The sequence below is a fragment of the Ctenocephalides felis genome, unplaced genomic scaffold (assembly GCF_003426905.1).
Source record: "Ctenocephalides felis isolate EL2017-DRISC unplaced genomic scaffold, ASM342690v1 CF-g0.4_SCAFFOLD_02204, whole genome shotgun sequence".
In the NCBI taxonomy this organism is placed as follows: Eukaryota; Metazoa; Arthropoda; class Insecta; order Siphonaptera; family Pulicidae; genus Ctenocephalides; species Ctenocephalides felis.
The window spans coordinates 73,779-101,209 of NW_020538358.1; the positions used below are offsets into that span (position 1 = coordinate 73,779).

At 30.0% G+C, this 27,431-nt stretch overlaps 1 long non-coding RNA gene, 1 other non-coding gene and 2 pseudogenes across 2 annotated transcripts; 1 reads left to right on the plus strand and 3 right to left on the minus strand.

Annotated features, from left to right (window-relative positions):
* LOC113380547 overlaps window positions 1-16,343 on the minus strand; it is a 20,290-nt pseudogene extending 3,947 nt beyond the window's left edge.
* Window positions 16,344-16,554: 211 nt separating this feature from the next.
* On the plus strand, window positions 16,555-16,627 carry Trnat-ugu. Its single transcript has one exon. It is a non-coding gene; the product is annotated as a tRNA-Thr (tRNA).
* Window positions 16,628-20,026: 3,399 nt separating this feature from the next.
* Window positions 20,027-24,209, minus strand: LOC113380544. The gene is made up of 3 exons (XR_003367441.1): window positions 24,122-24,209; window positions 21,256-21,342; window positions 20,027-20,274 (listed from the first exon to the last, which is right to left on the minus strand). It is a non-coding gene; the product is annotated as an uncharacterized LOC113380544 (long non-coding RNA).
* Window positions 24,210-25,873: 1,664 nt separating this feature from the next.
* Window positions 25,874-26,944, minus strand: LOC113380548 (annotated as a pseudogene).
* Window positions 26,945-27,431: the final 487 nt, after the last annotated feature.

The following is a 27,431-nucleotide window of genomic DNA, read 5'->3' on the forward strand; positions in this document are numbered from 1 at the left end:
CAACACACTTGCGGACAAAACGCGGAATGACAAGCTGTAGTACACATTTTCAAAACACATGGCTTACGCGAACCACTCATTTTTTCAAATAATTCGCCTTTACCTGTGAGTAGTGGTTGCACCACATTATTTTGGCCCGACAGATTTCGACCGCCATCGTTTAAGCTGACGGATAATAGACCATTACCCGACATTTTAACATGTATTAATTAATTAGTCCTTATCAATAATATCGACGACTTCGAACACTGAAATGAAGGTTAGAACAAACAAATAGGAAAACGCAGACTCCGCACTTGAACGACAAGCATGCACTGAATGAGTTCGAATCGTGCTTTTCTCTTTATATACTTGTGTACATGAACTAGGGCTGGCACAGCGCTTCCGCACGAACGCGCCGAAGATCGATGTGCCGATAGGCTGTCCTTATTTTTGGTGCGTTGCTGCATGCAGGCAGGTACCTGGCTAGCGACCCCTTTATGTACCTCACAGGGCTCCCTATGTGATCAAAAATTTATAATTTCAATTTTCAAACAATTTATGTAAATTAGTAAAACTAATTTACCATTATAGCGACGCAATTTTTCTTTATAATGTCTTCACTCTAAACGCTATGTAATATGCTTCCCAATGATAAATTTTTATATAAATGATTTTATCAATAAATAATCAAAGCGATAAAGTATACATAAACGATTCAGCATGTTTCTTACCTTTCGTCGATGATTTGTCAAAATCACAGCTGAACCGATTTTAAAAATTTAAAAGCCATTCGATGTATTTCGATGAAATCGATGAAGACCAGCGTTCTTCAGTTTTGCACGACAATCGGTAGAGACGTTTCTATGTAATTGGCAAAAAAGTGTGAAAACTTTCGTACGCGTTTTAACCTATAATCCTAAATCCTGACTTCAATCCTGAATCGGTTTTGAAAATTCAAAAACCGTTTGAAAGATATTGATTGAGAATCGTGCTGATTAGTCTTCGGTAAAGATCGGCCAGGCCGTTTTCTTGTTAGTAACTGTTGTTGTAACAAAAAAAAAATCGACGATTTTTTGAAACTTTTTTTGATGATAGATATTATGGTCTTATAAAACATACTAAAATGTTACGGCCCTACGACAAGTCGGTTAATTTTAAAAATTCATCGAAGTTTGAAAAAAAAAAAATAATTGAATTGAAAAAAAAATTCAATTCATTAGACGAAACTTGGTAGGTACTTTCCTTGGTTAGTTTTTTGATACGATTGCCTGAGCTGTTCCTTTAAAATTAGCAGAAAATTGCAACATTTTTCGACTGCGTTTTAGTCAAAAATTCTGATCTGATTTTGAAAATTTAAATACTAGTCGAAATATATTATTTGGAAATCGTGCTGGGAAGTTTTGAACAAAGATCGGTCCGACCTTTTCTTCAAAATTAATTGTTAAGAAAAAAATTTAGATGATCTTTTGGTATGGCGATAGAGTACTTGGTCTTAATAAACATATTAAAACATTATAATCCTACGGAAAAAGTTCCATTATAAAATATTAAATTTGAGTTATTTGGTCGCGCTTTTAGAAAATACTCCGAGTTGTATTAGGCACGTTTTCGATTTTCAAAATGTGTAATAAATCAACTCGGAATACTTATAAATATTGACCAAGTTGATTATTTACTTATGCCAGAAAGTTCATATAACTTGCCCTAAGGCAAAATGCCACTTACAACTAGTTTAATTCTAAACTTTCTAAGCCATCTTTCGAACAAAATAAAATTTCTTAATTAATAGAACTACTTAATTTACGACTTAAATCTTTGTGTTTCAATATTTTCCATACATTTTCCTTGCCATCCCTGGCAGCCGCGCTTCATCGCACTGTGCGTCAAAACACTCGGCGAGCGTATTTGCTGCTAATACATAGTAAGGGCATGGTAAGATAACCCATATAAAATGGATAGAAATATATCATCAAAAAATTAATGAAAAAAATCTTTTTAAACATTATGACCATCTGTCATATTCAAGTTTCTTCAATATATTGAATCTTCTTCAGTATAAGCCTTATGAAATTTATATTAATTACTCAAATATATTTAGACACTCGAGATGATAAGAAATAAAATTTGTAAATATATCATGTAAATATATCAAAATATAAAAAGTGCAGCTTTGGATAGGTGTCCCTTTAAAAATTATTTCAAAAATATAAGCAGTCCGTCCGCTTATAAATTTCACATCGCTTTTGCTTAAGGTAATTTCTGCTTTCAATAACGAAAATTTGAAATATACTATACAAGCGCATGCATAACAGATATGCTTTCCTAATAAATATTTTATTTGAAGTTTCATACAATTTACAATAATACTATATAATACAATATTATAGATATTCACCGGTAAAAAAAACAAACAATTGATAAATGTACATAAAACTTGAAACAATGCTTATTTTTTCAAACGTAAGTACGTCTCTTTACCGCACTATCAAAGTTCAACATCTTTCTCATTATAGATAATTTATACATATTGCATATCGCCTTATCGTTAATATATCGAAATGTATGCATGCATTATTATCGATATATAAATAAACTTAAATTTATATTTTCAACTAATCGTGATAAAACAATATTTTAAATTAATGTAATTATTTGTTGTTTGATGTTCACATTTAATTCAAATGATAGACATTATTACTATCATGAAGAATATTTTCACAAACTAGCAACAAAATTCCTCTAATGACAATGTTATATAATATGCTTTCAATGTCAAAGTGGTTAATATTGTTAATTTACTTCAGTAAAAACATATCTAAATAATTATCAGTAATACTATTTGAAGATAGTAAGAAGCAGAAGTTTCAAAGAAACTCGACGCTAAATGAAATGAAATGAAGATAATACTATATATATATAATGTGTGTGTGCTGACAATGAGTAGTTTTATCAATTTAGATTAAATTTCAAAGGTTGGTGAATTCCCTGATAATATGCAGTGCACAATTTCGGGAAGGCCCTGTTTATACGATGTATCCTATTCTATTTCTAAGAAAGTTATGGAATGCTCGTGTCTTTCGTAGAGTCTCAAATTGTTAGAGAAATTTATGTGATAAATCATATAATTATATTGATGAATTATGCATTTGATGTAAATGAAATCATGCCACAAATCTAGAACTTTACAGAAATACTAAATCAAAATAACGGTATGAATTCAGCATGTCTATTTGGAATTTTTTCCTCTTCCTCAATTTTTCAACCACCAATACTTTATATATAATTTTAACTGTTTCTTACTATGCGATCAATTAATCTATAAATAAACAAACTCTCTCGATAATATTATCTTTAGCAATCAATGATCTGATCAAATAAATCGTTTTGTTCCATGAAATTCATTTCATTTATATATTTGTTATCTGAACATTGAACTATTTAAATAACAATATTGCTTATAGCAATCAGTGTAACATTGATATCGTTTACAATAAATTATATTATGACATCATTTTTTATAAAACATAATTTTACAGATTAGATAATTAATAAAAATAAAGCATGAATAATATTGATAATTTGCAATAACTAAATGTTGTTGTTTGAAGAACATGGCATGAAAAAAAAAAATACTATTTACTTTCTTAGAAATCGAATATGGTACATCATGGCCTCTAATAATAAAATAAATCCTTAAAAAGAAATTGATAAATGTTCTAGACTGGAACTGAAAAAAATATGAATAGAATTCATAGACATTGTGTCGTTACAATTTATTCTTTTCTTATTTAAATTTAGCTATGAACAAATATTATGATGCATTATCTTATATTGAACAAATCCAACAAAAGTGTTATGCCACATCTTGTAAATCTGCATAAGTTAAAGATAAATCATGCCGTCATTTAACAAAATAGCTTGATAACAAATGAATTCCGTAATAAAAAAATATTTGTATAAAGGAGATAAGCTCGTACCTACAAGTAATTAAAGAATGATAAATTGTCATTTATTATTGTCTATGGACAATGCCTAGTTTTTCGTGATTTTTTTCTTAAGATAGACTAAAAACGCGTTTTTAATAAAATTTAATAAAAATTTTCCTCCGGTTGCAAAACAGTCAAACCGTAAAAATTTTAATCAAAATCGCCGAATTTTTTTTAGAGGAATAATTAAGAAGAAAAGGCTCGGTCGATCTGTACCAAAAACTAATCAGCAAATTTGTAATTTGCTGAGTAGTTGAGTTCTTATCGAGTTACATCGAATGGATGATAAATTTTAAAAATCGGTGCAGCAGTTTTTGAAGTTGAGGGAAATTCGAAGAATCGACTCACATACACACACATATTTTTGGTCACCCCACACTTAAATTATTTGTTAAAATCTCAAGTACGATAGCAAAATTCAAAATCGTCACCACCAAGAGACAATGTCACAATGACAAATTAATAAACGATGGTCAATAACAAGAATGATTCCGATTGGAACTTTTGAGATAAAATACATAAGATTCATCATTTTGCACTGCGTACTTTCAACGAAAATGCTTTGTCGGTTAATTTATTTAAGGCTTCACCATTTCCTTATTGAAGACAAATATGTCGAAAATGCTGAATGTAATGAAAACTATATATATAAATATAGTCAGCAGCAGTTTAGTTATATTTATTTTAATTCGTCACCTCGAAAAAAGATCGTAGTTCATTAATTAAACGAAGAATGTCGAATATGCAACATAGCCAAACATATCGCGATAAGATTATTTTGAAACAGTGCGATTGGTAAACAATGCGCGCGAGCTTTCTGAAAACGGGTTCTTTCCCTAAAGAAATAAATTCCAGCTGTTAATAGTCCCTTTTCTAATTGCGTTTATTACGATTTAGAAATATTATAATAGAAAACTTTCAACTAGCGGGGCGCATGGCATCGTACCTTAAGGCAAATTGCTGGAACTTCTCATACCAAAAATTATTATATTATTAAAACAAAAAACTTTTTCGAAAAAAAATGTTTTCTTCATTTTGACATATTTTGGAAATTCTGAACTTTTTTTTAAAGCAATCGTACTGCTTGAACTGCATAGAGACGAAATGTCAAAGCGCGTAAGTGCCGCGCCGCCGTCTAACGGATAAACATTGGTACGGAACCCATAGAAATGTAAAAAAAAAATTATACTTATTATTAAATCACTATAAAATATCTGATAATTTGATGTGCATATGTCTAATGATCATTTTTGACCGCCAAATGGCATTTTTTTATACTTTTTTCATTAGATCTCCGAAACCGCTAGACCTGAATGAAAATTTGATCAATTCTTTATCTTGTCAACACAAGTAAAATGTTTTTTGAATTATTAAAATCGGACGCTCCGTTCTCTTAAAATCTGTGTTACCATTTTTGGCACTTTTTGCCCCGTATCTTCGGAACGGCTAGGCCTGCCTTCGTCAAAAACTAATCAGCATGTTTTCTTATCAATACGAATCGAATGTTTTTTGAATTATTCAAATCGGTTGATCGGTGTTCCCGAAATCGTCGACAAAAATTTGTATCCGCACACACATACACACACGCACACACACACACATACATCCATTTTTTCTAAGGTTTGCCAAAATATTCAGAAACCTTTGAAACGTAAAGATATATAAAAAAATCATTTTCGATTACTATAACTTACCCTACGGGAAGTTAAAAAGAAATTAAATTGCATAATTATATAATCGATAATATTAGATAAACCAGGAAGTTACAGCCTTTGAAGAACTTTAGTTTTTTAAATTAAAATCATTAGCAAACAATGAATTTCATCCACAAATGAATCAAGAATAAGTATATGTTTGAAAAAAAAAACTAGATAAAAATAACGCTTTTCCAGAACTGCTTTCAAAATAGAATGTATTTATTTTTATTTCTTTAAATAGATTTTGTTATGGCGCAATATGACATCGAAACTACTATTTCAAAAGCGCTTACCTAGATAAAGTTAATCTAAGAGTTCTCAATTATTTTTTAAATAACACTAAAGGACAAAACGACGATAAAATTTAATCTATGTAAAAAAACTAATATAAATATAAATTATTTTAAAAGCAAACAGTGAACTGTAGCAATTAAAACGAAATAAGCAGTAAATTTTGGAGATTACTAACGTTAATAGTACATCATTTAAAAATCGACTCCTGTAAATTAGACTTTCCAGAAAAACCGGTCATTTGCCCTATAAGCTGAAGCATCATATTAAATTTGGTGTCAAATAGTAGTATTGGTTGTAAATGGGACAACGGAAACAGAGTAACAATACTCACACAGAAAAAATGTGACACTATAACTAAGAATTACAGAATGCTTTGAGTTAATCACATTTGGTTAAAAGAAGAGTCATATTGTGAATACATATGTACATGTATAAAATACATGAAAAGTTTGTAGAGGGCATAACATCAAGTGAAAAAGAAGATGGTAAATACCCTCTCGTCCCAACATGTGCAATAATTTTGCAAATTTTTTTGTACATTTGGTGTTTAATACGTAGTTCGAATTTGTCTTGGGAGCCTTTTCTACACTATATTGTTAAAAAATATTTCAAAAGTTATTACTGACAGTTTTAGTATTACGTGCAAACTGATTGACGTTCGAATTTTACATTAAATTAATCGAATGGAATAATATAGATGTTTTTACTCGAGGCAATAGAAAAATTAGACAGCGAAAAATATAAAATAGATATTGTGTGGGATGAGGTATTAAACACAACGAAACTGTAGACAAATTTACAAAGCAGACTTGTCAATTAGGACAAGAAGGACACTAAATTCCAACTTCAGATAATATAAAAACTCAAACAAATGGCCCTACATTAATAGCTATTATACTATACAAAATCTCTGGAGAAAAAAAGCCATAATTATGGATTGATAAACCCCAAAATTTTTACGTGCCCCTATAACAAAAATAGAAAATACATAATAAATATCTGTAGGATCCGATTAGGCCACGGAAGATTAAAAAAACACATGAACAAAGTTAATATTATCAATTTTCCGACATGCACATGTGGACACGAAGAAAAATAAATCTCTTAACCACATATTTTTTTCAGTGCCCTCGATACCAGTCTGCAAGGAAAAAATTTTATGAGAAGTTTCAAAAAGAGAAAAGTGAGCTTCCCACTAACTTAAATCAACTACTCATGAATAATTCTGAAAATATATACAGCATTATCAACAAATTTCTTAACAAAAATAGATTGTATTGGATAAATAATTATTAAAATTATTTAATAATTTTGTATATATGTTTGATACATTATTGTCATTATTGTATATAAACTTCATCAGATGCCATTACAATAAATAAATAAAAAAATATAGTTGTTTTAAAATGCTTACGATATCCTTTTTTAACTTGATGTTATGCCCACTAAGAATTTATTCATATATATGCATTCATTACACATCAAAATCAACTATACTATATTATAAGGTAGTGCGGGGCTTATAGGACTGCGGATAAAAAGATCCACCACCTATACCTAAAAAACGAGTAAAGTTAGGAATTTTTACTAATTTGAAAGAAGAGGGCAAAAGAGTGAAACCAGCCATCGCCTTAAATCGGGCGACTTCGCTATCTCGAATAAATGACACCATTGTAAATTTTGTAACAAAGGATTTTTTTGTTATTAAGGTTATTAATTTTGTTAATAAGGCTTATTGCTTATGAGCACGGTTGTTTAATTTACAATAGCTGAATATAATTTTTAAGTATACTTCATTTAATTGTTTTATATGTATTGTTATGTTTGAGTTAGATTCAAGAGTTTAATTTCTATAACCCCTAGAATAGCATACATGCCGTTGGGGTAAAAAGGATCACCTAAATCCGTATACTGGCCAGTGTAAACAATAAGAAAATAGTAAATAAAAATGTAAAAAAGTTAATAAAAGCTATTTTACAAAAGATATATTAAATTATAATTATTCTAACTCTGATAATAATTTCTTATGATCCAAATGAAGGTTGTATCCAGTGCGATCTTTATAAAAAATGTGCCGAAGAGGTATGAATTTCAAATAGAAGTTGTATTCACTTTATTTATAATAATTATATTTCAATATACAATGATTCTAATTATAATAAATTAAGAAAAACTATCCACTAAAGCAATATATAATGATAATTTGTTTTGTTTATTATGTTTGAAAATACATATTTAAATTATGATTTTTAATTTTGTTGTTCTACCTAATAATTAAACACATTGATTAAATAATGTAACTATTATTCAATAAATTACAAATAAAGTGGTGGATCTTTTTGCTCACCCTGGCTGTTCGACAAATTTTTGAAAAGTAGCAAAAAAATATAGTTGTACAACGACGAATTAGTTGGGAATTTTACTTAACATAGTTAGGTAGGTGTTTATTTGATATGTGTATGGTTTGGTTTTACTAGGTCAAATTGAGCCTTTGTGTCCCGTTCTACCCTATATCTATCTATATCTATCTATATCTATATCTATATATATATATATATATATATATATATATATACGTAGTATATGTCGGAGTATTCTAAGTCTTTTGTTGTTGTCTAGTCCGTTTCAGGTATTTCACTAATGCCTTTTCCACCTAATTTCACCGAGACTTAATTACTTCCAAATGGCATTTCAGAACGTATTGCATCTTCAACAAAATATTGTCTAGCATGAGTATTATTTCCTGGTATATAATTTAGAAAAGCAAAAATTTCAAAATTGTTGCTCATTGGCTCTTGATATTGCCTCTTTCCTTTCGCGAATTCCAGAATTTGTATGTGTTTTGCCGACGGGGTGGCGGCACTCGAGTGGAAAGGGTTAAGAAGAGTAACCTCAAAAACAAACTTACACAAGTGCTACATTAGTTCACAAAATTTGTGAAGATGTTTCGGTTGGAACGTCAAATTAGGCGCAAAAATTCCAAATGATATGATACCAGGAAAAAATAAATTACATACTTTCCAACAAGTTACTATGCATTTATGTGACGATTATTTGAAGTCTAGCATTTGAACAGCTTATTATCTGCTTTAAATTATTGATGAATCTTTAGACGTGTATTGCATATCGATCACATCCTTCTCTGCTCGTAATACGTAAGTACTAAGTACACAGTTTCGTATTATCACTCATTTGAATACTTAATGAAAAATTAAGTATTCATAACAACTTTTAAACGTTCAGCTTCATTATTGTGTATTTAACAATGTGTTAGACTTGATTTATGTAAATTATTGTTTAAAAATTAAAAACATTCGTTCGTCTGCGATCTCGAAGGACCAAAAACATTGAATATTAAACGAGAATAATATTGAGATAAAAATCTTCGTGTCCTGTAATTTGTCGTATTCTCAAATATTTTTAACTTCCCGTAAGGTAAGTTATTGTAATCGCCAAAAATCAAAATTGAAAATTTTTGCAAATTTTCACGTTTTGAAGGTTTCTGAACATTTTGACATTGCTTAGAAAAAATGAATACTGGGTGGAGAATTGATGGAAAATGAAAAAAATGGATACAATTTTTCGTCCACGGTTCGATTTCTATTGATAGAGAGATGTGCTGATTAGTTTTTGGCAAAGACATGTCGAGCCATTTCGGAGATGCGGCATATTGCTATATTTCCAAGTGAAAACTGATGTCACTATTGCTTGACATCAGACAAGGACTCCTGATTAAAGTCCCGTTGCTCTAACTGCTTTCCTAAGAGAGTGCCTGTGTTCTGCACATAAATTGATTTTTGATTGAATGTTGATATTGATCTAGATATTGAGAGGCAAAATTCAGTTTTATTAACTTGCCGTAGGGTAAGTTATAGTAATGGGCCGAAATTCTAAAATGAATATTTTTGCATATCTTCACGTTTCAGAGGTTTCTGAACATTTTGGCATACCTCAGAAAAAATAGATGTGTGTGTTTTGAGTGTCCGCAATTTTTCGTTCACGTTTTCGGGCGCACGGATCAACCGATTTGAATCGTTTAAAAACATTTAATTCCTATTGATAAGATGCCCTGATTAGTTTTTGGCAAAGGCAGGTCCAGCCGTTTCGAAGATACGGAGCCAAATATGCAAAAAATGGCAGTTGGCAATGGAAAACTAAGAATCCGATTTGAATGGCTCAAAAAACTTTTTGCTTGTGTTGACAAAGTAATTGCTTTTGGAAAAAATAATTGTTTTATTTCAAAATTAAACATTTTTTCCAAAAACTTTTTCATTGTATGTCTAAAATAAATCAGATTTTAATTTTAATTCTTGCTAAGGTTCAAAAGTTCACTTATATCCATTAAAAAAATAATTTTAACTTTGCAATTCAGTTTATATAATTCTTATAAATATTCGACAGTGTCCTTCATTTTAAATCATTTCAAATAAACGTCGTCGTCAAAATCATAAGGTCTTATATTTTGTCCACAAAATATGAATAATGAAAGTTACAGTATTTGAAAACATTAAATATTCCATTAAACATTTTGTGACGGTACGGGAAGTTCCAACAATTTGCCATACACCACATAAGGTACGATGCCATACATCACTAAATTTTTAATCCTTTTTATTTGTTCAATAACTATCGTAGACAATTTTCACGGTTTTATCGATATTTTTAATAGATGGCTATAACTATAAATCTCCCTCTAGCATGACCTGAGGCATTTATAAAATGAGATACATGCATCTATTAAAAATTCTCAGGGCCTCAAATATGTTGATTTACCTTCCTTTATTTGATTATTAGACATATGAGGCAACGAGACCACTGGCTGTCTATCTAAAAAAAAAAAAAAAAAAAAAAACGAGCCCACCCATCAAAAATTTCGTTCCGACGCCACTGCATATATCAGTAGTACTTCAAATGAATCAGTATTAATATAAATTGGATAACTTATAATTTTAATCAACGCCACACTGTAGCCATGTTCTTATAAACTTTCTATATTTAGATTGATGTTGATAATCAGTTCTTGTTATTGAAGTTGAATCATTCCTTTAACAAATAAATTAATGAATAACTCTTAACATTAGGTCGTCGGAATCACTTAACTGGTACAATACCAAATTTTAATTGCCGTATAATAAGCATTGACCTAATTTAGGTTTGTTTACAATGATAAACAAAAAGTATATCAATTGTGACTCACTGGTATAGTCTGGGAGCTAAATGGTTTTTGAAGACTTAAGCACGTTGTTCATCGAATAATTAAAACCAAATATTATGGAAATAAATTCAATGCCTGTATTTGAAAAAAGTTCATTTTATACGTATTAGTTTTACTCTTCCCAAGAGTAAAATTTAGTTGATACGAAATGGATTTTTACATAAACAAAATAATGCCAAAATTTCTATAGTAGGGAAGACTGGGTACGGTTGTGTAAGGGTACAGTAGTGACAGTCGCCACAACAGCAAAACTATACTGATTTTGAGATAGGGTGCAAAGGGAAAAAGACAAAGTATGTTTGTACATGTATTGAATTTATTCTCATAATATTAGGTAAACATCAGGTTTGCAACTAAGTGCGGATTTTTGTTAGAAAATCAGAGACTTTTTTTCATGAAACTAAATAATTTTATTCTGACTGTCTATTTTGATCACTGACTTTTTCTTATCTTTCAAGCAGCATCATTATCCCACTTTTATAAACTTCTGGTTTTTATTAGCAAAAAACTGAATCATTATAGATTTTTTTTAATTCAAGAAGCTTTGTAGAAACCAAAAAAAGATAATCAGATGGTAAGAACTATGTGTTGGTTTTGGCAAAACATCCCAACGAAGCTCTGATAATTTTTGCCGAGTCCTGTCCAAATATGTGTGAGTCAATAAGGGAATAAATTATTTCAGCTACATTGTTTAATTTCGTTAATTGTTTAATGTATACCTCATAATTGATCTTTCGGTTGGTGATAACAGTTCAAAGTAAGCAATTCCTTTTTAATTAATTTCGCCTGACCGAGCAGAGCGTTCTTCATCTTTGAGTGAAAAATCATCAGAACGAAATTTGGCAAATCAATTTTGACACTGCCGTTTTTTAAGGCTCCGTCACCCCAATCGGCGCATCACTTATTGTGGTCTTAAGATGACTTTTTACCTTTGCAGAAACAAAAAACAAAATATGGGGAAAAAAACGATTTTATTTTCCTTCTTTCAATCAACGCCAAACTTCACAAACGAAAATTCAACAATCGATCAAAAATTCAGAATTCAAAAGAGATTAAAAAATTTAAGAGTAAGAGCTGCACTTACTTATGAGCCAAGTTTCGGATAAAATAGTCCAAAATACTATCTACTTTTCGTGCAGTCAGGCGTTTTAACATAAACCTAACCTAGGAAATGCACAAACGCCAAAAAATGTACATAAAATTTTGAAAGTTTTTACTGCAAATTTATATGAAAAAAGGAGCGTTGCACCTTTGAAATAATTGAGAATTTGTGATATTTTATTACTGCTTTTTCTTCACCTAGACTGGATAAAATTTTTATATTGTCTAATATTCTTTTCTATATGATAGCAATTCTTATTCTGTGGATAAACTGATGATTTGTGCATCTGCCTGTTGATATGCTAAAAATTTAGTTGAATTATATTTAAACTAGTGGGGTGTGTGGCATCGTGCCGTAAGGCAAATTGCTGGAACTTCCCGTACCGTAAGAAATGTTCGAGGAATATTGAATGTTTTCAAATAGATTATTATAAATATTGTAACATTGTCTAATATTTATAAGAATTATATAAACTGAACTGCAAAGTTGAAATTATTTATTTAAAGTATATTAAAATTTTAGTCAGAATTAAAAATAAAATCTGAATTATTTTCGATATACAAAAAAAAATTAAAAAAAAAACAAAAAATTAAATTTTAAACAAAATTTTTTTTTCACAAAATCAATTATTTTGTTAAAACAAGCAGAAAGTTTTTTGAATCATTTAAATCGGACGCTTAGTTCTCTCAAAAACTGCCATTTTTTGCACATTTAGCTCGGTATCTTTGAAATGGCTACGTCTGCCTTTGCCAAAAACTAATAATCACTTCTCCCAATCATTACTAATTGAATGTTTTTAGATCATTTAAATCGGATGCTCCGTTCTCTCAAAAACTCGATTTCTATTTTCTGCACACTTTGTTCTTTATCTTCGTAACTGCTGGGCCTGCCTTCGCCAAAAACTAATCAGCACATCTCCCTATCTATAGGAATCGAATGTTTTTTGAACCATTCAAATCGGTTGATCCGTGCGCCCGAAAACGTGGACGAAAAATTTTATCCATACATACATACACACACACACATCCATTTTTTCTGAAGTATGCCAAAATGTTCAGAAACCTTCAAAGCGTCGAGAAATGTAAAAATTTTCAATTCCGATTTTCGGCCCATTACAATAACTTACCCTACGGGAAGTTAAAAATGATGATAAAATTAACGAAAAAGGATATTGAAAGGCGAAAGATAAGTCAAATGTAAAAAGAAAAAGAAACAAATTGGACAATTAATAAAAAAAATAATAGTCAAATTCAGAAACTGAATCAAAAGATTGGTATTTTATGGCTTGTGGTGATATTACACACAAATAAAGTAAATTGGGTAGAGTGTATCATTTGTAAGTTGTGGGCAAATGTATAGTCAGAAGAAATGTTTTACACTTTAGAAAGATGTCAATTTTGTTAAAAATAACCAGAAAATAAATGATTAGAGATATTATTGTCGTTATTATTTGCTCCGGTAGATGTTACAACTAGCCCCGAACATATTTCTAGAAAATGATTAATTCTGAAATAATGAACATTAATTATGGAAATATCTCTTCTTAATTAGATATAGAAATAGTTTCAGCATGTATCCATCCTTATTTCGTAGAAATATAATCAGTAAATCACAAGATAGTGGTGTAAGGCTTCGCGCCATAAGGCAAATTGCTGGAACTTCCCATACCATAATGAAATGTTCAAAAAAATTAAAGAAAAATTCAAAAGTTCGTTCCCCAAAAGCAATCGTTTCGTTAACACAAGCAGAAAGTTTTTTGAATCATTCAAATCGGATGCTTGGTTTTCTCAAAAACCTCCATTATTTACATAAATAGCTCCGTAACTGCGAAACGCCTAGACCTGCCTTTGCCAAAATCTAATCACCAATTCTCCCCATCATTACAAATTGAATATTTTTTGAAGCATTCAAATCAGACGCTCCGTTCTCTCCAAAACACGATTTATATTTTCTGCACTCTTTGCTCCGTATCTCCGAAACGGCTGGATCTGCCTTTGCGAAAAACTAATCAGCTCATCTCCACATCAATAGGAATCGAATATTTTTTTAACCATTCAAAACGGATGATCCGTGCGCCAGAAAACGTGGACGAGAAATTGTATCCATACATACATACACACACATTTCTAACAAAAGGTATTCCAAAATGTTCAGAAACCTTCAAAACGTGAAGATATCCAAAAATTTTCAATTTCGAGTTTTGGACGATTTGCAAGTTAATGCGATAGCCCATTTATACAATTATTCGTAAAATATTCAATATTTTATATTTACATTTTAATACACAGCCGTAACTGAAATTACTTTCAGAAATCAAATTTATAGTGTATTAGCAGTTTTATTACCCATTTCCATTAAAATTCTAATTGCTGAAACTTCCCGTATTGTAATTTATTAAAAAGTTTTTAAAAAATTGAAAGCTTTGAAAAAATTAGGTTTCTGAAAATGTTGAAATTCTTGAAAAAAATTGAAGTTATTGTTATTTTGAAAGGTTTCGAAAAATATGATTTTTTTTTTTTCAAAGCAATCGAGCGCAAATTTGTATCACAAACGAAAGATCGAAACGCGTAAGCGTCACGTCGCAATTTTACGGTTAAACACTATAAATTTTGGTATGGAACCCATAGAAATGTAAACAAAATTTGTATTTTTTGTTAAAATCTCTATAAAATATTTTATAATTTGTTGCGCATATGTCTAATGATCATTTTTAACCGTCATATCCCTTTTTTTATTGGATCTCCGAAACGACTGGAGCTGCCTTCTCAAAAGTTTATACAGTTATTCATTTCGTCTGAAACTGTATTATCATTTTTGGCATTATTTGCCTCGTATCTTCGGAACGGCTGCACCTGGCCAAAAACAAATCAGCACCTATCCTCATCAATAGAAATCAAATGATTTTTGAATCATTCAAATCGGTTGATCCGAACGTAAAGATATTCGTTTTAAGAAATATTCGTTTTCCTTACTTATCCTACAAGAAGTTAACAAGAGATTTCGTCTACAATGTGAAAAAAATTATAACCATAAATTTAGGAAATTTTTTGTAGATATATCGATGAAAGACTAATCTCTGTATCCTCGAAACATTTTTTTAAAAGTTGCTATGCATCCCAAGATATTATGTAGAAGCTGCATAGACCTTATATTATATGGGCTGCTAGTCCTCATATGTTTTCAGTTATATTAAGTGTTCAAAGATAAAGGTGGTGACGTCAATTGCTGAACGAGCGTTTCCGACGATCGTCGGAATTCTACTGATTGATTAATTGTCATTTGTTTTATCTTAATAATATAATGGCAATTGCGTTGACTTATAATTTTGTAAAAAAAATGGTATTAATTTTAATCGAATCCACCTGTTAAAATTATTTATATATTATAAGGTCTATGCATATGACGTTTAACTAATCAGGAGTATTAACTGTTTTTTTTTCTTCACAACACTTTAACAATTTCAAGCTCACGATTTAATTTTACGTTAGGCATATAACATTTAATCAATCGGGAGAGTTCTACGATTGTCGGCTACGCTCGTACCGCAAGTGACGTCACAGTCCCCTTCTATCTTCATGCACTTATTTTGCCCTCGACTAGCAGTCTATGTAGTCTATGCAGGTCTATGAGGAGCTACCATTTTTCATTAGTTTTAGGATTCATTATCTATGAACAGTTAATTTAAATCGCCTGTCAGTGCCATGACTATGAATATAACAATGTTATTGAATTCGACACCGTAACGCATCATCGCGCTCACGAATAGCTTATAAAACACGACTCGTCGGGGTCGTATCACAAAATGCATTATTTATAATTAAAGGACAATTAATTAAATTAAAGTACAGTGTAGCATTATTCTTGTTGTAGTCGATAATTAGATGACAGATTCTGTAGAATACTATTAGGTTCTGTATACTTAGTTATGAATAGATCGTATTCTAATATTGTCTAGGGTTATGACAGCCAAAGACTTAACTAAAATAAATATTTGCTAAACTAACCTCCATAAAGCACAGTTCTTTTACACCAGAGGCCGCAAATTTAATTGTCACTGAAGTCGCCATTTTATAGCAGAAAACTTATATTTTTATTAGTTCAGCACAATTTTAAAATCACTTCTCACACATATATAATGAACTATATTTAACAAACGTCTAAACTTGTTATGATATACCATATAAATATAAATAATAAGTACATTAAAATTAGGGTTGCGTTGCCATGGTAATTAAGTCACAGTGGCAATACAATTAATATTTTTCAGCTTTTTTGCAAGCCTCCATAGCTCAGGGGTTAGAGCACTGGTCTTGTAAACCAGGGGTCGTGAGTTCAATTCTCACTGGGGGCATTTATTTTTGTAACTTAAATTTGTTGAAAATGTATATATTTCTTATTTATTAAAACTTAAATTATTAAACGTTTGAATTCGCACTGAAAATAAACGAAATTATATATGAATTTTAATAATAAAATCAATAATAAAATTTATACCGCAATTAAAAATCGACTGGATACTTTTACATGCTTGAATTAATTTTTTTTTTTAAATTCGGTATGCAAAAGGTCCATATAGAATCTTATAATATACATTTTTTATCCCGTTAAACCTTTTATCTATCTGTAAAAGTCCTATGCAAAGTTCCGAATTTTGGCTTAAAACCCAAAAAAGCGTCCAAAACTTATTTGTGGACAAAACATATTTTTAATATTCATGAAATATCATTATAGATATATCTATGTAATTAAACAAGCTCTTCAGAGAGCATACTATGTATTAAAACTTCTTAATTTATAGACATTATTTCTTAAATTATTGCAATTTATACTAAAATTGATTATTTCATTCTCAAGAATATTATTCATTTCTACAAGATTTTCACAAGTTCACTAAATTGTATTTTTTGGGTTAAATAATTAATTTTAGAGAAATTATTTGGAACCTTACGTTTCACCTAATAAGCAATTAAGGTATGCGAAGTTAGATAATCATTATTTATGAAGACAATTGCTTTAAAACAAACTATTGATAAAAATCAATAACTATTTAAACCTGATCTAAACAAATTACTTGTATAGTAATGAACAGATTCTTCTTTTTAATAAAGCTTATTGCTTGGTAATTATTTAGAACCTTACGTTTCACCTAATATGCAATTAACACATGCAAAGTTAGACGACCATTATTTATGAAGACAATTTCTTTAAGAGAAACTATTGATAAATAGTTGATATAAATACCTGATATATACAAATTAGTTATATAGTAATGAACAGATTCTTTTTAATTAATTAAAGACTATTAAAAGAAACTTATTAATCAGCCGATCAAAAAATGATTCTTTGAATAATAATAATTTCAATAGAAACTATTTTTAGAATCTAAAACTCAAACAGTAACTGTTCAAGACTATTTTTTTCAATAAGTTATAATCTATTTTCTTAATAAGTAAATATCCATAATGACCTAATATCCGATCAATATTTTATCAGGATTACTTCTTCAATCAAAGGATCAGTTTAATATGTAGTAACTATCACTATAACTTATTTTATCAAAATTTAACAAATGCTTAATAATAATTCAACAGTAAATAGATATCTTTATATATGATCTTTTTAACTATATAAATTATGTATTACATCATTACTGAACACTGTTTAGTAATGATGTAATACATAATTTATATGGTTAAAAAGATCATATATAAAGATATCTTAATTTTAATACTTTATCTGTTTAGTAAACAGATAAAGTATTAAAATTCCCAAGTTAAACAGAAAATATTTTTATTATTCAAGAAAATCACAAAAGAACCTTGTATACAAATTATACACAACCCAATAAATATATTTATTGATTGTGTATAATTTGTATACAAAGTTCTTTTGTGATTTTCTTGAATATTAAAAATATTCAATATATTCAATATAATATTAAAAATATAAATATCTTTATAAATAATAATACATGGTAATATTTATTCTCGTATTATTTTTATTTCAGTAATTGCACTTCATTATTGCACACAAATTTTATGTTATTTTTTTCGAAAAACGCACATTTTTGTTAATAATGCTTTTATAAATATGTATATAATAATTAATAATTTATTAAGATTCTCGTATTAGTATAATATATAGTAGTTTCTATTTTTTTTATAATTAAAACTTTGCATAGCGATCAGAGCCTACAAACATGTCTTAAATTATACAAATTCATTCATTTAGAAATAAAGAGTTGAAAATTTTATTGTCACAATTTATCAGGTAGTCCATGCATCTTGCTCCCAGTTAACATGCTATTAACACCTAGTGGTATGCCCTAGTATGAAAATACATAAAACTCCGGCATTTAAATATACATCCAGTAGTAAAATCAATAAAGCAAAAAATAAAAGTTCTGTGTTATTGATCATGAACGATCTGTAAGTATTATTTAACAATATTTACCATTAATTTTAAAAATTACTTTGCTCCCAAAATTCAAAAAAATAAAAATATGACCATGCTACAAGAGCTTGAGAATAACAATATCAAAACAACAAATAATTACCCTCTTATGATCTGTTTACCAAAAAATCCAACTGTTTTGTCCAAATCAAACAAAACTGTTGTTAATACTTGAATTTTCTTTATGCATATAATTCCTGCATTTGTAATGCAAGTTGAAAAACAAGTTCAACTGCAAAGAAATAGCTAAATATGTAAATATTGCATTATTAATGATAATCTGCAGTTTGCAAACAGCATCAGAACTTCTAGTCCGCAAGTTAATTGATTAAATCACCATAGTGCATGCAGAATTCCAAAGAGACTATGAAACTACCTCAATTGTTTAGCATTTCTAGCAATACCTCTGCAAAACCTCTAAATCATTGGGTGCAACATTCAAATTTTATTAATAAAACGGATTTTCTTTACTGCGATTTTCAAAAGGTTTTGACTGATCGAGTTTTCATTTTTAGATATATCCATCTCCTCTAATTAACTTTACAAAAGTGATGTTAACCATAAAAATGGCAATAAATTTGTATTTGCTTGGCTTAGTATACAGAGAAAACTTGAAACCACAAAATACATACATTGTATTTATTGGTTTAATTTATTAAACACCTTAAATTAGCATAGGAGTCATAATTTTGAACAGCATCACGACCCGAATGGACAAGCAATTTGGGGCCAAAAATGTGAAAATCTGTTGCAGCCTGATGTAATGTAATATCCATACAATAATGCATGTTTAGTTGATTCGTGCATAGATTGTTGTTTACATAGATTTAAAAAAAATAATTACTTTGCACATAGAGCTTTTAAACTTTATTTATAAAACACGTTGCTCATGCATGTGCTAAACTATAGTTATTATTGTTAAATAAAATCTATGAATTTAAGCTCATCCTAGTTCTAGCTAATTGTTATACAACGTAATTGTAAAAGTAGTCATGCAGTTGAGAAAAAAAAGTCAAGCACATGCAAATTACAAAAAATTCTTTCTGAATTATTAACAAGTTTTTCTTCAATGGACATGCCTCTACCTCAAGATCCAGCTCATGTGGAAATGTTGCATCTCTACCTTACTTTTGACAGAAGAATGAAGTCTGTGATCACACTTTAATTATTGGTTCAGGTAACAGTTGGAATAATGTTACATTGCAATGATCTAGATTTAATTTGGGCATTTCGAGCTACTCAAACTTTCGTTTTATTATACCTGGAACATAAATACATCCCACACTAATGCGTGTAATATGAATCAATGTGAATCATTATGTTAGGATGACAAACAATGATATAAGTGTACCAACTGCTACTGTGTGGTTCCGACAAGCGGAAACATACCCAACAGATATAGTGTTTACAAGATTCATTCTTGCAGGCCATATAATTATATACTCGATCTTTTTCACAGCATGACTTGTAGTTCATTTTAGTATTGGCTGCAACTCAATTCCAAGTCATCATCACATTTTAATCCACTTTCTTGACAGAAGATACCTAGAAGTTTTAAATCTCATGATATTGAATTAATTAATTATCTGGGTGTTTAAAAATCTGGGTGTAAGTGTCATTTTCCTTAAGGGCGTATACTAGTCTATAGGTATAAATTTTATGTGAATTTTGAAAAACGAACAATATTTAAAAAAAAGCAAACAAAGATGGAAGCAAACGTTTCCAATAACATACAATGGCACCATTAAAAATATATAAATATTAAACATATTTTATATACAAGCAGCATTGCTAAGCATATTATAGTTTATATACAATTTGAACACATGTATATTCAAAATATAATTATCATAAAAAATATAATTGATATTATTTGCACGTTTTTTCTAACATCTTTTTAATGAGATCTTGTACTATCTCGTACGTTTCTAGAGGCCTTGAGTCAAAATGTTTTTGCAAATATTCTTTCAACTCCATTGAATCAAAAACAAATGTGTCATCTGACATTGATGTTCCTTTTTCTTTTGTAGTACTATCTTTGATAATATTCTTTGGAACAAGTAAACTATGAGGAATCGGTTCCGTATCTCGAGTTTCTGAAACTCGCTCTAACATATTTGGATCTTCTTGTTCTTGATTATTTTTCAAGTCATTTGACTTATGCAATTGATTATAATTTTCAGTGTGTTTGGCATATTCATTGTCTAGAAGTTCACAAACTTGCATAGAGACTAATTCGGAATCAGGTATTTCTTTAAGATCACTATCCATAACTTCACAATCTTTTTTACTATTTTCAGTAATTTAATTGTGTGGCAATTTTTCTACATCAGTACAGATCTTATCTTCAATATCATTTTTGTCTGACATTGACTCAGAATTCTGTATATTTCTTGCATATTTGCGCAAAATTCGCTTTAGATTAGCAATTTTCGGAGATCTTAGTGGTGCTTTTGCAAGATAAAATATTGTTTTACAAGATAAAAATTAAAAATAGTCATTAATCTTAATCGGCACACGTAATACCTCAGTTATCCCTCGGAAGGTGATCAAGTGGACGATCTTAAAAAATTGGCATCTCACTAGACTCTTGATTTTAGCCCTCCGAATTATCTAAAGAAAAAAATATAAATATATTATTGAGCTAGTTAATTGTTGCTATCGTATAAACAACAAGTTAAAATTTTTTTTCACAAAATAGCCACGGTCCGAAAAAAATATTTTTTACAATCTCTTTTGATGTCCTAGAATTTATTAAAAACAGTAAAAAAATCGGAATTTGATGATGAGCATAGTTCATGCTAAAGAGAAATCTATAAAAAAAAAAGAATTTCAAGTAAATGAGTCTGGTAGAAATTGAGAAGTTGTGGGTATTGTATTGAAAAAGACAGTTTCGGGGAAAACGCGATTTTTTTTTCGTAAAGGAAAGAAATAAAGGATGATCATGCTCAAACAGTTTTATATCCAAAAATAATTTGAATTTTGAAATATCTCTTGTACAAATATTCTGGAATAGTTAAACTTTGAAAACATGCAAGAAAAAACAAAATTTATTTTTGTCCAAAATACCCCCATGAACTCCCTGATATGTATAAAACTTTTTTTGAACTCAATTAATGAAGAAATTATCAATATATTAATTTAAGTAGTTTATAAGTATACTGCGTTGCTGTATGGACAATATATTGCTGAAAACCAATTCAGTTTATCAATTTCCTACAAAGTCAATTGTTTGTCATTGTTGATATATACTGAATTTTTATGATCAAACAACTTCCATAACATACCTTTAACATTTTAGGATGTTTGTTATTACCTAAATGCCATCTCCTAATAAATAAAATAAGTCGATCATAAAATTAATATAGTTTGATGATATCACTCTGGCGTGCAATTGAAAAGATGGTGTCTGCATTTTCAAGTATGGAAACCAAAATTCTGGTATGGTATGGCTGCTTCAGTTACCTCTGTTTGTTACGTTCACATGTCACAACCTTCGCGCAACCTAAATAGAAGCAACCCAATGGTAAGATAAGGCTTCAACAAGAAAGGTCACGGGTTCTATGGGGTCACTTTGAACAGATTACATCAAATCAGATGTTTCCCAGCCAGGTTATTTCACAAAACAGTGCCACATAACATGGCCAGCGCTATTGCCCTAGCTATGCAATTTTTTCTATGGGTCTTTTTTCTAAGCTCATACAATAAGCTATTTTTATATAAAACTTTATTCAAACTAATTTTTGAATTTTTGGTGCTATGAAATACAATTGTGGAGCAGTGCTCATAAGGGTAATATAGAAATGATACAGAAATTTCAGAACAAATTTTTGAAAATTGCCTTAGAAGCACCAAAATATATCCCGAACTGACTAATTCATCTCGACACGAACACACCTACCATGAATAATGTAATAACAAAAACAGCACATAAATATAGAAACAAGCTCATCAATCACCCAAATTCACTAGCAAACTCCTTAATTACAAAGAACTATCAACAAAGGTTGAAAAAAAACGCAACTGAAATTAAGTCATCCACTTTCTTGATAAAAATTGAAATAACTTGGTCATTATTTATAAGAAATTATTTTGTAAGTATATAGTTAAGATTATATAATTATCAATAAAATATTGTTTATATTATAACAAATGGGAAAACAACTATTGAGTTGTTTTTCCAACATGCCCATTTAGTATATAATGTCCCTTTACGGCTGACAATTGTAAATTCCAAATTTATTAAATGTCCTTAACTAGACAGTTGTAAATAAATAGAGAATAAAAAAAACAAAAATATAAAAACAAGCTAAATTGTCTAAATTGTGATGGCGTTTACATAGGCGAAACCAGGCAAATTTACACAAAACAATATCGCAACACAAAAATAATTCTAAAAACAAAAACCAATACAAAACTATGCTCCCAGAACACATTAATGTTCAAACATAACTTGAATTTCCTCAACTCGACAATTTTACATTTCAAACTAATTTATTGGAAAGGTGATTTGAGAAGGAGGAGAGCGAAGGATGTCTGATATCATTATACAATAAGGAAATAAATAAACGTACTGACAGCAATTTGCTTTGCAATGGCTATAAAATATATAAAGCGCGTCACTTTTATTACTTTAGCAGAAAAATGTGTTTTACCAGTCTTTTTTACATCTTCGAATAAACATTTGTAAAAACAATTCATTCAGAATTTAGACTTCAACACAGTGTACAAAAATATACAACTCAAATTGTCATCTAAATTTATAATTTCAATTGTTTCAATAAATAATTTAAATTTGGCTTAACATTGTGTAAAAGTGTAGCGTATTTATGTGTAACTAATTTTCTTGTTCCACTGAATGACTGCTTTGACGAAGACCGAAACTTATGGTTAAATAAAGCTTATCACAATTGCTTCAGTTATTTTACTTGGTACCTACTCGAATCAACATAAATCATCAAAATATATATCAACCCAATCCACATATAGTAGAACCTCGATTATCCGGACCTCAGTTATACGGATTCGCCATTCGGACTACCAACGCATGACTATCCGTATGACTACCAACGACACGTATGTCTTTATATTGCATGTAAGTATAAACAAACCTATACAATTCGAATTTTGCACGATGAATTTTATGGTGCAGAGTATTATATATTAATGTAATCTAAGAAAATATATATGTACATACATGAAGAAGTGTTAATTTCTCAATAAACATTGATTTTCGTTGATATATGTATGTCATTGTTATTTTTAATAAGTACACACACTTATTCTTTATACATTCGATTATCCGAATCCGAATGCCCATCGACAGCAATTAGTCCGGTTAATCGAGGCTCTACTGTATATATATAGATGCTACTTATATACAATTATTTACCTATAAATGCCAATTCCCTTACATGAAATATTATATGCACACAATTTTCTTTACAGCTGTCAGATTTCTGTTTAGTTCTTCCATTGACAGTTCAACGAGTAGACGTCAGATTCGAAAATTTCACATGGGGCCTACCAAATAAAAACTGTTGTCATAATAAATTATAAAACAATTTAACAAAATAAAACTTTTACACAAATGGTCTGCGACTAACGATTGAATGAAACGAACCGTCTACTAAAAGGTTATTCAATATTATAGTTACATCTTACGATAAAAATCAAATACAAATTCAATAGTTGAGATTCTTATCAATCATTGGCGCACACAAATATTCTCGCGTTAGGCAACCGAAATATTCAAACGAAATTATTATTTATATCGTCTCGAAAATATATATTTAAGTTCGTCTCTAGTTTTTGTATTTTTGTCATAAATATATATTGCCCAGTCCTGCCTGCACTAATCCTTCGACACTATAATACGCTTTCCATCTTGCTCTCTGCAATTGAATCCTTCGACACATATAATATGCATGGGCAATATAATTGAAATCAATGCCTTCATATTTATCTTTTATAGTCATATATATATTAACTGCAATTGAACACTTACAATTCAAAATAAATAAAATTATTGTTCCGTTATGCTTATGAATTTCCACAAACATTGAAAAAAAAAATGAAATATGTATTTATTTTTATTGAATTTTTATATAAATTACATTGACCATTACATAATATATACACTTCGCATAATAGACTATTCTATATATATTTTTAACATATTATAGGATTTGTGGCACTGTTATTATAGGTTTGTGTACACTACAATTTTATTAAGAAAGTAAAACATACAGTAGTTATTACTTTCTTCCTTCCTTTTGAACAAACATTTTTATTATATGTTAAATTTAAACAAATGGTGAATGAAACTTATCACATAAGACAATTTCAATTATGAGTACATTGACAATTGATTTAAAAAATAAATAAAACTGTGACATATTCAAAAAAGTTTCATACTTAAGTACATTAACAAACTATTTAAAATTTTATATATTCCTATGGTAATTCATTCTATTTGATGGACAGTACACATTCCTTTTAAATACAGTTTTGTCTATCATCAAACATATAACTATATACAATTATTATTAGTAATATATAAACATCACACAGAAACTCTGGTCGTCAATTATCTTGATCTATAATAAATCATTCATACTATAATATTAAACGTTACAATATTAAGTTTGCTCACACCAAACAAATCATACAGAAATGCATACTATATTCAAAAACAAACTTTATAATTTTCAATTATTCAAAACATATCATTCCACATTCACACAAATATCATTCACACTTATAATACTAAAATCAGTATTGAGGATTTGGTGACTGCTGTGGTTGCCTTATAGCATGGTGTGTAGGAGGTGCTATTGTTGTGGTGGCGGCCTCACTTGGCCCTCTTGATTTGGCCTCTGCGTTACAGCACTTTTAACATGTAGGTTGCCCCCAGAATATGCATTTGCATTCTGTGCTGTTGATCCTTGGTATGAACCATATGAAGAATCATCAGACTGTGTGGACTGTCCTCGTCTAGGCCCAGTTTGTGCCATAAACCGTTATCAGGTTTGTACCTCGGTTTGAATTTGCCACCCTCATCAAATTTTTGGGTTTGCACATCTCCTGTTGGGTTTGTTCTAGTTCCATACACTCCATTACTGTAGCCTCCTTGAACTCAGGCCTACGCTGGCCATACAAAGTGTTTTGAGTTTCTGATTCTGTGCAACGTTTGTTGACTCACTTGCTGTTGTTGCTGATTCAATCTCATCGGGTACAAAGATTGTGCGGGCACGAGAGGTCCGGGACGAGGCAACAGTTCTCGGTTTAATGCGGAGTTGGATTTTGTGTAAACGGATTGAGAGCGATTGAGATTGGCACGAGTCAGTGGCGGTGATTTACAGTATAAGGATTTGGTACCACCATATATAGATTCCACACGATCTAATTTGTTAGGTGGCGAATACAAACTAGCCGTTGCCAAACTTGAACAGTATGTGTTGCCTCCTGAAAAAATACAAATAAAAATTATATTATATACATGGCAAACTTCTGTTATTGTGTTATTTTTATGTATTATTAATAATCTTTCTATTAACGAATATTAAATAAGTAAATCAATTTACCATGTGGTGGTGCCCCTACAGCTGGTCTGTAAGTATTATAAGCCGATCCACTGTGAAATTTCTGTTGTTGCTGAGCACCATTTCCCTTGTTTCCATCTAAATATCATATGTATCTTCGTCAGAATCGACACTTCTTGAATCTCCTCCATCCAAGATGTGGATCTGTTAGATCTATTGCGTTTGGGATCAAAAGCAAACGTGTAGATCAGACCTGATGCGATTCCGCCAGCGACTGGACCGAACCAGTATACCCAATGGTTGTCCCAATGATTTAGCACGAAGGACGGACCGAGAGAACGAGCTGGATTAAGATACGGCATCTGAAAGAAATAATATTATTATATATAAGACATAATAACTTGTAAAACGATTGAAATTAATTCAATTGATCTCATGTCCTAAATTACCCGTACTTAAATCTATATAAAATTAAAATATGGGTTGTAATGTATGGAACTCTAACACTCTCTTAATCAAAATCGTGGGCTTCAATACTGTATTATGATAATGCAAGTGTGATTCAAATCTACTTTTAGTAAGTTCAGTTCTACTACACTTTGACCTATATCATTGTATTGAAATTTATTTATTGCTACTTGTCCCGCATAACCTCGTGATAATGTATTAATCTAATATAATCAATCAATCAATTGAGAATTCACCATTCATTTTGTTAGCTAGTGACAATTATTCATGACAACATATTTCATATAGTCACAAATAGACGAATATAATTGTATTTTGTACTGTACAAATGGTTAAAAGTGCTGTTTGACACCAGAACGGATAAGATGAAAATCCTTATTGACTTCCACTGGTAAAATCAAGATTACTGTTAGAACAATCCGAGTAATTTTATTAATTTGGGTAACTGAACATGTCGCAATCTTGGCGCAAGTGCATTTCGCGCGGTCGCTTACCTGCGTCCAAGCGGCATACCTGTGCGGCAGGTGTCCGCGTCGAAAAACAAACGAAATTACGAAAACCGAGAGAAAGAACGATCTTCGACATCAACAGTCGATCCGAGTAAGAAGTCGAATTCCTTCTGTTCAAATGCACCGAAAGTAATAACAGGGTAATAACGTAACAGAAAAGACGAATCATACGCAAAACTTC